This window comes from Megascapheus bottae, chromosome 28 (genome assembly GCF_031878675.1).
Source record: "Megascapheus bottae isolate mThoBot1 chromosome 28, mThoBot2.hap1, whole genome shotgun sequence".
Classification (NCBI taxonomy): Eukaryota; Metazoa; Chordata; class Mammalia; order Rodentia; family Geomyidae; genus Megascapheus; species Megascapheus bottae.
The window spans coordinates 3,851,119-3,863,096 of NC_143536.1; positions in this window are offsets into that span (position 1 = coordinate 3,851,119).

Here is an 11,978-nt window from a genome sequence, read left to right on the forward strand (position 1 = left end):
AGGTACACAGGTAACCAGAAGTCCTTCGAAATAATGGGCCAGTGATGTCATCACACACTCTGCTACCAGGCAGGTACTCCATTCCTCCTCCTCCTCCTCCTCCTCCTCCTCCTTCTTCTTCTTCTTTTTTGGTCAGTCTTGGGGCTTGAACTCACTCTGTGTCGGGTGTTGTCCCTGAGCTGCTTTTGCTCAAGGCTAGTGCTCTACCCCTTGAGCCACAGCACCATTTCTGGTTTTTTGGTAGTTATTTGGAGATAAGAGTCTCATGGTCTTTAGTGCCCAGGCTGGCTTTGAACCATGATCCTGAGATCTCATAGCCTTCTGAGTGTCTAGGATAACAGGCTGTGCCACTGGAAGACAGCTCTGTTGTCCCTTCTGTTCTGACTCTGTGTCCATGTCAGTCCTGGCACAGATTTGCAGCAATGACATGAGTCTCTATCCCTCAGGTGTGCCTTGTTCCAGTGCAGCTCGCTGTGTCCCAGCCCAGAATTCCCTCCCTCCCTTCCCCCCTCCCTCCCTCCTTCCCACAATGAAGGCTTGTTGGAAGATGCTCAGAGGGGTCTCCCTTCTTCCCTCCCTTCCTTTTTTCCTTCCTTCCTTCCTTCCTTCCTTCCCTCCCTCTCTCCCTCCTTCCTTCTTTCCTTCCTTCCTGGTGCTGGTATTCAGGGCCTTGAGCTCTTGTTTAGCCTTTTCACTAAAACCTGATGCCAAACCAAACCATTCAAGCCACCCTTCCACTTCCAGCTTTTTGCCAATTAGTTTGAAGAGCCTCAGATGCATTTGTCTGGGATGTCTTCCAACCTCAGTTCTCAGGCCTCCGCCTCCTGAGAATCTGGGGTTACAGGCGGGAGCCACCAGCGCACAGCTGTATTTCTCCACTCATCTGTCCCTGGACACTTGGGTCATTCCTCTTCTCGGGGCTTTCTGAGTCATGCTGCAGTGAGGAGGATGGGGGGAGCTCTCCCTTCCCTTCCCTGCTTTCAGTCTTCTGGATTTATGGAGACCCAAGCGGAATTCTCTATCATATGGCAGATAGTCTATTTTTAAGCTTAAACTTTATATTTAAGCTTTTGAGGAAATGTGTGTGTGTGTGTGTGTGTGTGTGTGTGCATTTAAATTTAATCTACCCAAATAAGGCATCTCCTTTTTATCCCCCAAAGTTGAAATGACTTCCTTGAATTAATGAGTCACTGCCTTTCTCATTAAAGCAGAGATAAATGTCATTCAGTTCATTCCAGAGGACATTCTGCCGTAGAGAAGAGCGGGGGCAGGGGGGAAGCAGAATCAAGTTGTGCTGGATAGATGGAGATTGGGACGTGGTGCTGAGCAAGAAGGCAGAGGGGAGGCGGGCGGGTGAGGCAGTGCACAGCTCTCACCCAGCTCCACCGCGCCCTGAGGTGGTCTTCAGGAGAGAATCGCCTCCTAAATTCTGGACCCCAACCCACTTGCAGCTTCTCTGCTTCTGCCCGCTCTGAGCACCCTGCAGCCTGTGTGCGGCAGGTTGTGTGGCAGCCTGGGGGCCAGATACTTGTCATCAAAATGCCCTGACTACGAGAGCGCCTGTGACCCCGACGGCGTCTTCGTGCCGATGGTGTCGCCGCACATGGGTCTATTTTATTTAAATATCATTGTATTGTTCTTATGAAGGTATTGTACAGACGGTTACCATTTTGTAAGTCAGATAATGAGTATTTTTTTGGGGGGAGGGCAATGTCACCCCTTCTCTTTGGTCCAAGTTTGTGAAGCCATGGATGTGGCGTCTGTTGGGGTCATCTCAGTCCAGGCCAAACAGAGAAGCCTGTGGAACAGGGAGAGCCAGGGCCAAGTTAAAAGGATGGAGTGAGAAGATGGTGCTGAGGAGCAGATCAGGAGACCAAGTCAGGGTGTCTGGAGGTGCAGGCAGGCTTGGGTGGAGGGCTCCCCTCCCCCCTCCTGCCCCCCCCCAGCTGCTAGAAGAGGGGTGGGGCTGGGAATAGAGCCCAGGGTTGGCTCCCATCCAAACCCCATCTTCCGCTGTCCATCTCATCCGGCCCATGAGGTTTTCCTTGGTTGGCCAGCTCTCATTTCCTTTTTTCATTCCTAACCCATTTCCCTTACTCTGGAACAGTCTCCTACTCAACCTGTGCAGCTCCACCTACCACTCTGCTTCTCCCATTAAAAGAATTGTCCTTCTGGGGCCAGGAGTTTGGCCTAGTGGTGGAGTGCTTGCCTAGCATGCACAAAGACCCAGGTTCGATTCCTCAGTACCACATAACAGAAAAAAAGCCAGAAGTGGTGCTGAGGCTCAGGTGGTAGAGCTGTAGCCTTGAGAAAGTCCAAGGACAGTGCTCAGGCCCTGAGCTCAAGCCCAGGACTGACAAAATAATAATAATTATTATTATTATACTTCTTTCCCCAAAGAGTGCATCTTACATAGCAAATGTGTGCACTGCAGGCAGACCCAGTCTGCCCAGAACAATGACCACAAAGAAAAAAAAAAACAAAACAAACCCCAAGCAAATGAGGCGAGAAAGGCCCTAAGGGGGGAACCACGGTGAGTCCTGCAGTTCCCACTGATGTGGCTTCTGGAACCACTCTGATACTTGCAGCAAGGTTTCTAGAAGATTCCACGACCGATAGGTCTTTATTTGCTTTAACGTAAGCAAGTGGCTCTGTGTAATACAGAGAAGTGAATTGAACACCTGGAGCCTCATCTTCTCCACCTATAAAAGGAATAGAAACACCTGGTCTATGGGGGTCTTAGTGACTGAGCGAGGTAGAACGCCGCCATATGGCGTTCATCTGAACCCGCGGCAAGGCCCACAGAACACTGGCCGCCACGAGAACTCGCTGCCTTTCCACCTGGCCATCAGAGTGGAGCTGGCACCATCCGGTTTTGCAGCTCTGAACAGTGACTTCATCCAATAACCCAGCTCTGCCATCTCTAGGGTATTGCTCCCATTTTTCTGATCCGAAATGTCTAGCCCTGCCTCCGCCCCCACCAGGACTGGATTCCGAGCAGAAGGCTAGAAGGAGGAGGGAAGAAGGAAGACAAGTCAGGTTCCAGGCTTCCAGGACACAACTTCCCCTTGCTGCCTTGAAGCCCTTTGGCCATAATCTACCCATATCTACCTGCAGTGGAAGATGGGAAATGTAGTCCTTGTGCTGTTGACCATATTCCCGGCCCAGAAGCGAGGATCCACACACTGAGGACCACCAGGAATTCCTGCCACCAACAAAATGTCCTCGGGTCGGTGGCTGAAAGAGCTCCCTTCCCTGTGGTTGGAAGTCTAGGGACTCCCGGAGGACCTGGGCCACTGGAAGGCTTGTGGCAGCCTGTAGGGTATCCAGGTAAACCCGGCCTGCTCAGGTTTTCAGCGAGGGCGGCGGCCCTAGTCAGCCTCACCAGTTGGTATTCGTAGTTTACCATGGAAGAAGAAGGGCATCTGAAGGTCAGGGCCCCAGGTGTGAACTACTTTTGGTTTTTATTTTCTTGTGCTTATTGAAAACGGAAGCCTTGCACCACCAAACCACATCCCCAACCCTTGGATTATTGCTCTCATCACCCTCAAAAGTGCTAGGTCCCTTGTGTCCTCAGAGGTTGCTGAATTCACAAGATTCACAAATGCTTTTTCCTGTCCCACCAGCTGAAAGAGCTCACCCGCTCCTCCAGAGACACCTGGTGGCTTTGGCTGGGTCTTTTCTCTCCGGGCTTGCTTTTCACGGGCCCCACTTTCTACTCTCCGTCGATTTGATTGAGTCAAGCTACCTTGTCCATAGGCCCCGAGCCCCAGCCCTAGACCATCCCGACCCTGCTTTCCCGTGGCTGCTGTGCTGTGTCCTGTAACTTCCAGAACTTTGCCTCAAATGACAGAAGAGGTACCGTTCCACTTGAGCTTGAGTTTTTTCTAAGCTCAAAGGATATAGATGTAAAGCTGCTGCTGCAGGAAATAGCTCATGAGAGGACACACCCTTGCACATTTCTCAGTGCAAGCAGCAGTGCCCAGGCGGGCATTTGGGTTCCCACCACCTTTTGCTGAGTTTGAATAGTACTGCTCTGGACTGTTGGGTTAAAGGATTAGACCCTCTCCCTCCCTCCCCCTCCTCTCCTCTCCCTCCCTCTTTCTCCCTTCCCCTCTCCCTCCCTCCCCCTTCTGTCTCTTCCTCTCCCCACCTCTCTCTTTTACCAGTTCTGGGGTTTGAACTCAGGGCCTGGGCACTGTCCTTGGTCTTTCTCAAGGCTAGTGCCCCACCACTTGAGTCACGGCACCACTTCTGGCTTTGTCTGTGTATGTGGTACAAAGGAATTAAACCTAGGGCTTGTGCATGCTAGGCAAGCACTGACCGCTAGGCCACACTCCCTAAACAGATTCTATCTCTTATATTTTGGAAGAAGAAAAAAATCTTCAGTTCAGGTCCCAGCTTTTCTGCTTACTGGTGGTTGGATCTCAGTTCTGCTCCTTGTCTTAACCTGAGCTTTGGTTTCCTACTCTACCCTACAATGTAGGGATCCAGGATGATTTCTGTAAAGCATTCTGGCCTTGAACAGGATTTGGGGCCTCAAGGCCCAAGGTAGCTGGCCTGGTATGAGGAAAGCAACCAGATGTCCAGTTTGGGTGGTGAATGGAGTCAGGGAGAGATTTTAATCAGACTATTGAGGGGAAAACCCAAGAGCCTAAAAAAGTAGCAATAAAACAGGTGAGTTTCCAGCTTGCATTTTTCTGCCTCTAGGAACAGAAGAGAGTTAAGAGCCACAAATCTGAGATTCTATTCTGTCCACAGCTAGTTCTGGCCCTGTGGGAAAGTCCCTTCCTCTTTCTGAGCCTCAGTTTCCCAGGAGGTACCTATAACCATGTGTGGTACTGGTTTTGATCAGCAGAGGGCAGCAATGGATCAACATTGCACAATAGAATTAGCTATCTTCTGACCTCGAGCAAGAAAATTGTGAAATAATAATAGTGGTACAGGCCACTCCAGGTCAAAGAACCTCAGTGCAGAGCAGAACAAGGTCTTTGCAAGTGACGATGTGGCTTAGGGGTAGGGTGGTATCCTTCAGCAGAAGAGCTCAGGGACAGGGCCTAGGCCCAGAGTTCAAGCCGCACGACTGACAAAAAAAAAAAAAAATCTTTGCGTTGTTTGATGAGAGATCGGAGCAGATGCACAATTATCAGAATTTTCATCTCATTCTTCCTATATCCCAGGCTAACCAGCACACACACAACAATTGCTGTCTCTGTCTATTGGTGCACTTACTGAGTGCCAGGCACTGTGTGTATTTTCACTACCTCAGCAGCATGGAACCAGATGGTGCTGATGTTACTGGTTCTCTCCACTGCTTCAGAGATGCTGGGTTTTGCCCAGAGATGCCAGGCTCTTCTGCGTTGAGTTCATGCCTGGGCTCCAGGAAGGAGTCAGTTCTCAGCAGAAACAGTTTGAATATTTGTTATCAATACATGCGCAGTGGGCTGCCAGTAGCTGTCTCCCGGGCAAGAACCCCAGGATTAGCCTTTAGGTTTGGGGTACTTATTGAGATCATCCTTGAGAGACTACAGTCTGAGTCCAGAAGTTTTAGCTGCCATACAGCACTTCCTGTCAGAGAACTTCAAGCTTCCTGTATTTCCTCTGCAGTCCTGGCTAATGGCTTCTCATCAGTCAAGTCACAGCTTTGTGGGGTGGGGGCAGAAGCAAGGGGATTATCGCATTTCTGTCCTCTAGTTATTGTCCTCTAGTGAGTGGGGCTAAAAGCACACTATCTCAGGATATTGGGGTGCAACGTTTACTTCTGTGGAAGGGCATGCTGCTGACAAGAGAACAAGTAGCAAGCCCGCTGGCAGGCAGTCCACTTGGTTTTATCCCTAATGCTACTGCCCTTTGTTCTGAATTTAGGTTCATAATCTTGTACCATTGGGTGGTTTGAATGGGGTTCAAAGTTTATCTGAGCAATCAGCCAAAAACTGGGTGCCTGGCCAAAACTTATCAGAAAAACAATTCTTACCTAGCTGGGGCTCTCACACTTGAGCCAATAGTTGCTCCCCCCTCTCCCTCCGGGCCCACCATAGGCTTGAACTCAGGAACTGAGGTTTTTTTGGCTCAAGGCTAGTGCTCTACCCTTGAGCCATAACTCTACTCCCAGCTTTGGTAGGGCTAAGTTGGAGATAAGAGTCTTATGGACTTTCCTGCCTGAGCTGACTTCAAACCACAACCCCCAGATCTAGCCTCCAGAGTTGCTAGGATTACAGGCATGAGCCACCAACATCCAGAGGAAAAATGATTCTTATAAACAGGATGTGGCTTAACTAAATGAGCTTCTCGTAAAATGACAGCTACTCTTAAAATGGCGATGCTTATGTCAAGGAACCCCGTTGACAGAAAAGATTCCAACTCCTACGCATGTCTACAAGGAGCTGGAGAGAGCTGCCTGCATGAAAGGAACAGAAAAACCTCCTCACGACAGACCATGGGCCATGCTGTGACGCTTATCCCAGCCAGATTGCTACAACGGCTCTGCAGCAACTCTCCCTGAACTGGACTGAGATGATGGTCCACTTGACCACCCAGAAGACGGGGCTGTGTTTATGCGTACTTTCTGCCCTCTGCCTGAATTCTGTGTTTGGAGCTAAAGCTACGTCTTTGCCCGAGGGTGGCTAGAGATGGGCTGAAGTGTTTACTTTGCCTCTTCCCGCAGCTGCCTGTCCTGAACAATAAATCTTCCTCTACCCTTCACCATTCTTCATCTCTTTATTTGGCATGTTGGAGCGAGAGGCCAGCTCTGACATGGAACTCCAGGAGTTTGGACCCAGGGCCTAACACGCTCGCTTTTTATTATTTGTATAGTTTCCCTCATGGTAGAAACCACTGAAACTATAAAGAAGCTTCTTCATAGATTGTCTGTTGCCCTGCTCTCAGAGATGGCTGCCACTAGCTATTTCTGTTCCCTTTCTGGGTCGTGGCATGGTTCCTAGCTTGCAACTACACGGATTATCTCCTCATCCTTCCATCCAGCCTGCAGCATGGGTCTGAGGGCTGCCTTGCCTGGGTTTGGCGACTACACATTCCCTGAAGCCTGGAGAAGCCAAGAGTAGGAGAGGAAAATGGCCAAGTTTATGCCAAGGCCAACCCTTCCTTGTCTGGGACTCACACAGCCATTCTGCTGCCCCATCTGGGGCTCCTCTTACCCTTTCGGGAGGCACCCCTAGTAGCCGTACCGGAGGTCCTGAGCGCTGATTCCTGGCCCTGCCTGCAGGTCTTCCCTGCCCTTCCTTTTGGAGCAGAGCAGGGTGAAGTCTCTCCCCGCCACCCACTCCCTCTCTGGATCTCCTACAGGTATTCCCTTCTTGCACACCACCGCTCATTTTAATGTCTGCTTCTCATAGATTCAATTGAACACGGAAGATTTTTTTTTTTTTAACATTCCTGGGGCTTGAACTCTGGGCCTGGGGGCTGTCCTGAGCTCCTTTTGCTCAAGGCTAGCACTCTACCAGTTGAGCCACAGTGTCACTTCCAGCTTTTTCCCTGTGATTAATCCTCAATAAGCATCCTATAGACTTTCCACCAAGATCCTCAGATCTCAGTTTCATGAATAGCTGCAATTACCCACCATTGCCATGTAAGACTTCTGCTTTGTAGAATGAAAGAATGAAGTTTACAACAATCCAAACGTACAGCCATCCAGTGCTAGCACTACAGGCTGATATGAATTCTACTGGCTGATGGCATGATCCTCAAGAAACTTCTGATCTCTCAGCTGCGGAGAGTGACTTTGTCTCCTGTCCCACCTCCAGACATTTGGCCATATATGGAGACTTTTTTTAAATCACAACTGAGAGAAAAGGTGATCACCAGTGCTGGCATATAGGGGTTAGAGGTCAGAGAGCGGATAAATACCCATAATGCACAAACTTCTCCCATCCGAAGGCCCACAGGGCTGAGGTTGAATAATGCACATTGTAATGACAGTGACGCAAAGTTTTGGGAACCCAAAAGGATCACTTATTCAAAGTCCACATTTTACTTTCTTCCACTCTCCTATGATCCACAAGCACAGGTCGAGGAGATTCTAGACCAGCGGTCTATGCTACCAAAGAATGGTGCAAATAGCTTGGTGCCTGTGGCTCATATCTGTAATACTAGCTACTCAGGAGGCTGAGATATGAGGATCCCAGTTCAACCCCAGTTTTCTTAGGAAAGTCTGAGAAACTCTTATCACCAATTTATCAGCCAAAAGCCTAAAGTAGACTTATGACTCAAGTGTTAGTATGCTAGCTTTACGCTAACATGCCCAGTCCCTGAGTTCAAGCCCCAGTACTGGCATTAAAAAAGAAAGGCAGAACCAAGCGTGATGGCTCACACTCCTCAGGAAGCTGAGGTCTGAGGATTGCGGTTCAAAGTCAGCCCAAGCAGTAGAGACCTTGAGACTCTTATCTCCAATTAATCTCTAGAAAAGGAGAAGAGGGACTGTGGCTCCAGAGGTAGGGTGGCAGCCTGGAGCTGAAGAGCTCAGGGACAGCACCCAGGCCCTGAGTTCAAGCCCTACAGTCAGAAAAAAAAGAAAGAAAGAGAAAGAGACTGAAAAAGAGATGATACTGAGTCCATTGTGGTTAATTCTTGAGCTATCCATCAAATGAGTGCAAGTTAACTAGTAGAATCTATCCTTATTTTTTCAGCCTCTGGCTTGCTGCCTGAGGTACAACTGATCCTAGATAACTGTGGAAGGAAGGAAGAAAAGAAGGAAGGAAGAGAGGATGGATGGAAGAAGAAGGAAGGGAAGGAGAAATAAGATGATCTACTCATTAACCACTCACTTGTGTGCTTTGGAGTGGAAAGCAGGGCCCATTGTTTTCCTTTTATTGGCAACAAGGACTTTGGTTTGTCAGAGGACTGACTTTGAAGGATTGAGACCTCTGCCAGCCAAGCCAGTCAGGAGCCAGGACCAAAGTGGCACAGAGTTTAGGATGCACAACCCGTTAAGCTTAGGCAAAAAAGGAAACCCAGCCAGCTTTGTGTGGCTTCCCTGTGAAACAAGAGCTGTTTTCTGGGCCCAGAACACACGCTGTCCCATGTTTAATTTCTTCCATCTGTCTGGTATCTGACCTCTGGTGTCCTCCAAGCCATTGCCACACACTGTCTGCCGCGTTCCCATATAAGGCGATTTCTCTCTCTCTCTCTCTCTCTCTCTCTCTCTCTCTCTCTCTCTCTCTCTCTCTCTCTCTCTCTCTCTCTCTCTCTCTCTCTCGGCTGGACAGCAGAGCCCTTGCTTCCTTTATTCTGATCTCGCTCTGTCTCTGCCTTTCCTGGCAGCTGGTGCTGTGTGGACGGATGCAGAGCTGGAAGGGGCAGGGGGCCGTCAAAGAATGTGGCAGGTTTATTTTTACTGAGGCTGCATTCTCTGCCCGGCCTGCATGCCCCAGCCACTTGGGGGTGTCACATGCCGATAAGACAGGGGGTGAGTGAGATCTGCGGTCAAATCTACACCATCCCAGGTGTGAGGTGGCGTCACAGAGCCGAGGGGGGCAGGCGGTTGGGGGAGAGCCAGGGATTCCGAAGCTCATGGGACGTGCCTGTTCCCGAGGCCCCAGCCAATTCCCAGAAGAGTGAGTTTACTCCTTCTGAGAAACTCAGGAATTGGGACCTGTGACCACACAGACCCATTTCTGGGCAAAACCCAGCATCTCTGATTCAGGGGAGAGGACGGGGATGTTGGGGTAAATGTTTGAGCCACCTAAACTGTATAAAGTGACTGCCACTTTCCATCTCTGTCCAAGTAACACCAGTACCCACTTGGGCCTATGCTGTAGTGATAGCACAAACACACCGGGAGGCCGACGTTGTCTGCTTTGTTCCTTGTTGTAAGAAAAGTTCCACACTACCTGGCACACAGTAGGTGCACAAATACATGGAGAGTGATTGTTATGTGTATGTGCCAGTACTAGGGCTTGAACTTGGGGCCTGAGCACCGTCCTTTAGCTTTTCCCACTCAATGCTGGTACTTTGTCCCTTGAGCCACAGCTCTACATCTTGCTTTTTGGTGGTCTCACAGACGTTCTGCTGGAGCTCACTTCGTATTGCAGTCTTCAGCTCTGAGCCTCCTGAGTAGCTGAGATTACAGGTATGAGCCACCAGCTCTCCGTGGATGCTAACTTTACACAAGGTCTTGTTGAGAAAAAAACACTTGCACTGAAACCAGACTTGAATGAGGAGAAGGAAGCAGGCTTGTTAGAGAGTCAGGGAAAAAACAGCCAGGCAGAAGAAACAGCAGTGCAAGGGTCCTGGTTCCAACTGCTGGGACAGTAAGAGAGAAGCACAGTAATGAGATTATGTCTATGTAATGTAGCACCTGGGATCTTGGCAGACAGAGCAAAAACAGATTTGGAAGTCTTGGGTAGATTGGTTATTCTCTCAAGGGTTGACTATCCATCTAGTGGTTGTTTGGTTTTTTTTTTTTGTTGTTGTTGGTCACGGGGCTTGAACTCTGGGTCTGGTTATAGTTGTCCCTGAGCTCTTCAGCTCAAGGTTACCCCCTACCCCTTGAGCCACAGATTCCAGTTTTCTGGTAGTTAATTGGAGATAATAGTCTCACGAACTTTAGTGTCCAGGCTGGCTGAGAACTTGAGATTACAGGTGTGAGCCACGTGCCTGGCTTTTTTTTTTTTTTTTTTTTTTGCCAGTCCTGGGCCTTGAACTTGGGCCTAAGCACTGTCCTTGGGCTTTCTCAGGACTAGAGCTCTACTACTTGAGCCACAGTACTATTTCTGGTTGTTTCTATGTATATGTGGTACCAAGAATCAAACCCAGGTCTTCGTGCATGCTAGGCAAGCACTCTACCACTAGGCCAAACTCCCGGCCCCTGTTTTGGTTTTTAAGTTAATACTCCCATAATATAAAACCAACCATTCTATTCTATTCTATTTATTTTTATTTTGCTGTTCCTAAGCCTAGGGTATTGCTCTAGCACTTGAGCCACAGCTCCACTTCTGGCCTTTTCTGAGTTCTTTATTGGAGATGAGAGTCTCAAGGACTTTCCTGCCTAGGCGGGGTTCCACCCTGATCCTAAGATCTCAGCCTCTGGAGTAGCTAGGATTATAGGCATGAGCCTCCAGCACCTGCCAAAACCAACCATTCGAAAAGGGAACAGTGTAGTAGCATTTACTAAATTCACTATCTTTTATAACCATCATTTCCAGAACATTCTCATCACCCCCAAGGGAAATTCTGGCTCCACTGAATACTTGCTCTGCATTATCTTCTTTACCTTGCCTGTGGCAACCATAGATAGATAGATCCATTCTATCTTTACTGATTGCCTATCCTGGATATTTCACGCCCATGGAATCATATAGTAATGTGGCCTTTGTGACTGGTTCCTTCCCCCGCCTCAGCATGGGGTCTCAGGGCTCAGCCTGCAGCAATATCTCATTTATTTTTGTGACAGAACCACCTTCTACTGTAGGCACACGCTGTGATTTATTTCTCCATCTATCCACTGGCCCTTCATTTGGATTTGAATTGCATCTCTGGCCTCATCACAAAGCTTGCATTGACGTAGTCAGCCCCAGAGGATTTGAAAGTCTTGGTGACGTGATGGCCGGAGCGGGGTCCTGGTCCTGCCATCAAAGCTTGTCCTGCATGATTCCAAGCTTCCTGATGGCCCCATACACAGCTCATGGCTGGTTACGTTTAAATCCTCCCCCTGAGTTCTATAAATATACCAAACATTAAGCCAGGGACAAAAAAAAAAAGCACTTGAAAGACATCTGAATTGAAAATACGCTTTTTCTCCCTCATCTGCTGAGGTCTCTCCATTCCAGCTTCCTCTGCTTTGACGCTGAGCTGTGGGCTTGGATTTCATACCCTTGTTCCCTGGGCCCATGGAGACCCTGCTCAGCAGAGCCCCCGAGGCAGAGAAAGCCAACAGTGTGTTCATGCCCACCGTCTCGTGCAGAAATCCCTGTACCTCTGACCTTGCTGCCAGCCTGCCCGTGGGTCTCCTTTCTGACTCTCTG